Source organism: Equus przewalskii, chromosome X (genome assembly GCF_037783145.1).
Source record: "Equus przewalskii isolate Varuska chromosome X, EquPr2, whole genome shotgun sequence".
Classification (NCBI taxonomy): Eukaryota; Metazoa; Chordata; class Mammalia; order Perissodactyla; family Equidae; genus Equus; species Equus przewalskii.
Window position 1 is genome coordinate 39,469,413 of NC_091863.1, and position 3,478 is coordinate 39,472,890.

Below are 3,478 nucleotides of genomic sequence, written 5' to 3' on the forward strand. Positions count from 1 at the left end.
TTTCAGCCCGCGTTTGCCAGTAGTTAACATGGGGCCCCCTCCCGCCAGTCCGACGCGAACGCTATGGGGCTGCGGCGCAGGCGCAGAGGGAAGATGCCCGTGCTGGTGACGTCACTGCTCTGAGGAGCTGGCCGAGCCCACCGAGTCGCTTCTCCTCCAGGGCGGCAGCGTTTAGCAGGTGTTTACTTTGTTCTCTGGTGGCCGTCCTTCCTCAGACTTCAAAGACCAATTTCCTTATGGCGGGGCGGGCATGTGTCCAATTAAGGAAAATTCTAGCAGGCGGGAATTTGGTGTCTTGAAATTGGAGGGCAGCATCCGGTTTGCAGGTGTAATTGAACGGGAAGACGGGATGCGTGGCAGAATTGCATTGCATACACAAAGTGGGGAAAGGTCACTGGCTCTGTCCAGTGGCGAGGGCTGGGAGTTTACAGTCTAGCGTATGCAAACAGAAGCTGAAGAATAAATAAACGGCGGCGTAGAACCCCCCACACACACTCTGGGGTGAAGGAGATGTGAGCAGTGGCTGACAGGTTGCTTTCTCTGGATGGGCAGGGATGATCTCTTTTCGTCGGAGGTCACAGTTACGCTGACTAAAAGAAGCCAGCCACATGACTATTTGAAGCAAAGAGCTTTCTGGTGGAGGGCTCTGCTGTTGCAAAGGCTCTGAAGGAGGATCTAGTTTGGCATGTCGGAGGAACAGAAACAGTGGCAGCGTGTTGGGAGTGTAGGAGGTGCAGGCAAGGGAGAGGTGAGTGGGGGCCAGATGCTGTAGAGCCTCCTCTGCCAGGGCCAGAGCTCATGTTTCATTCTGGACTTAATAGACACGATGAGAAGCCCTAAAGGGATCAGATTTCTAAAAGACCAGTCTGCAGCCATCTAGCATTATATACTAACGTTACAAATACACATATATTCAACTCTTGTTTATGGCGTGTCTTGCACCACTAGAACAGGAGCTCCACTGGAATTTGCTTAAGCATTTCCTGCATGCCAGGTAGGGTTCTAGACATTGGGACTATAACAGGGAAGAAAACAGAATCAAAAAAACAAAGTAACACAATGGAGACAGCCTGGTTTCAAACCCTCACCTACTAGCTGTGAAACCTCGGGCAAGACTCTTAACTTCTCTGTCCTAAGCTTCCTCATCTATAAAACGGGCATAATGACAGTGCCTACCTCATTAGGGTTGTGGTGACAAATGAATTGATCATTGTAAAGGCTTTAGAACAATGCCTGGCACAAAGCAAGTACTAAATAAGTGATTGTTATTATTATTATTATTATTTAAATAAAATTAGACGTGTATGTGTAAAACTTTTTTTTTAGTAAGAAGGAAAAAAATTAAAGGATGACCTGCAGGCTGCTTTGTGGAGAACAGACTGCAGAGGAAAAGGACGAAAACAGGAATACCAGGGAGGAGGCTCCTGCCAATAAGCCAAGCAAGTGATATAGGGGCTCAGACCGAGCTCAGTGTCTCCTATGTGCCAGGTACTGTGTGAAGCACATGACATGACCTGCCTCAGATAGTCTCCACTATCTGTAAACAGTCCCATGCACCCCCACTTGTCAGATGAGGAAACTGAGTCCCAGAGAGATTGAGTAACTTGCCCAAGGTCACACAAGTTCCCGAGGTAGGATCCTTAACTTCCACCCAGTCATACTCTGCTTATTCAATATCCCACAGAACGTCCAGAAAGTATCTGAGGGTCCTCATTCCAGAACCATTAAAACTAGCCAAGGAATGTTTTTCCCAGAAATATAGATGGAGCTTCCTAGCAGACAAAGCAAAGAGAGAAAGCAGGGGAGTAATACAGATCTCTTGCTCCCTGACGGATCAGTACCTCCTGGGTACAAAACTTGTCAGCTCTCCGAATGCACTAGGAGGTCAAAATAGGAGGGGCTGGACTTGTAGTCCTCGTCCAGCTTGCAAACATCATTTCCCCACCACTTTGCACACACCACTCCTATATGGGGGAAAATCCTTCAGGGTTGGTGGGTGTTGGGGTACAGTTATTACCAGATCCAGAAACGTTCCTGAGCCAGTGATACAGACCCTCAGAAACTGTCGCAGAGTTCACAGTGCACATCCACGAGCTCTGTGAGGCCAGCTTTTCTGCTGCACAGCTAGGACCCTGCCTCTTTCTCCTGGGCATCCTCTACCATCAGTCCCTACAGGTGTGACCTCCTCATACAGTGGCCTAAGCAGCAGCTAGCTAGGTGAAGGAGTGTGGAAGCTGACAGGTAGCTGGTCCCACCACAGAGTCTGCACGACATGACACTCCCACCCAAAGGCCCTCCCACCTCACCTGGTGTGTCATCATTACAATTGCTCTTAAGAGAAATTTTAGCAAAACTATGAAAGTGTTGCCAATTGTGAGCAGTCATTTTGGGCTCTGAGGTAGCAGGTGAGTTTGGCAGAGCAACAGCACAGAAGAAGTCAGTTCTCTGGTGCCCGTGGAGCTGCCATGCTGGCCCTGAACTACCTGCCTCCAAGAGAGGAGACCTCTTCCATCCTCTGAAGCCACTGGTATTTGTGATGGTGTTGGTATGTACAGCCAAACCAAATCCTGATTGATACATCAGACTGTTCTGTCCTGGCTGATGTGAGTGTCAGTAAACAGGAAACACATGAGACTGGTGGTGGTGGGGATAATGGTGAATAAATGACAAAGTGGGAATGAATGGGGGCAAGGAGAGACAAGGGCGATGGAATGGAGGTGAATGAGCAGTACCGTGGAGTGAATGTGGGTAACACAGGGCAGAGGGAGGGAATGACTATGCATCGATTTTTAATTAATTTGAAATTATGGAGGAGACTGAGTAAATGATAGGAAAAGGAGACATAGTCTAAGTGACAAAAAGTGAAAGTGGGAGCAAACTGAGTGAATGGGGCAATGAAAGGTGGTGAATGTGAATGGAGTTGATAAAGCATTAGAATTGATGTGAGCTCTAAGGATTAGAGTGTGAATGAATGTTTATGAGACACAGTGTGAGTAAAGAGAGGTGAATTTAGGGGGAAGGTAGTGAATGGAGGAAATGTGGGGCACAGAGGGAAGAATGGGGTACACAAGGGACAGAATAAGAGGGAATGGAGATGAATACATATGTGATAGAATGTGAATATGTGAGTCAGGTCAAGTTTCTCTGAGTGGGGATACTATGCGGGAGAAGGAGAGTGCCGAGGTGAATGAGGGGCAGACTGAGATTAGATAGGGTCACGCGGGGCAGTGTTCCAGGGACATACAGGGATCCCACTGTGAATTGGCCTGGGTGAATGAGCTGAAGCATGTGTATGAATGGAGGTCACATTGGGCAGAGTGAGAGGGAATGGAAGTAAAGAGCAGAAGAAGGTGAGTAACTGGGTTTTGTGAGGAAAGGGAGAGGGGATTGAAGGTCACATGGCCCAAGGTGAGTAAAGTGGGTAAAATGGGGCCCAATGTGAGCAAAAAGTGGTGAATTCGAGGTAGAGTGTGATTGA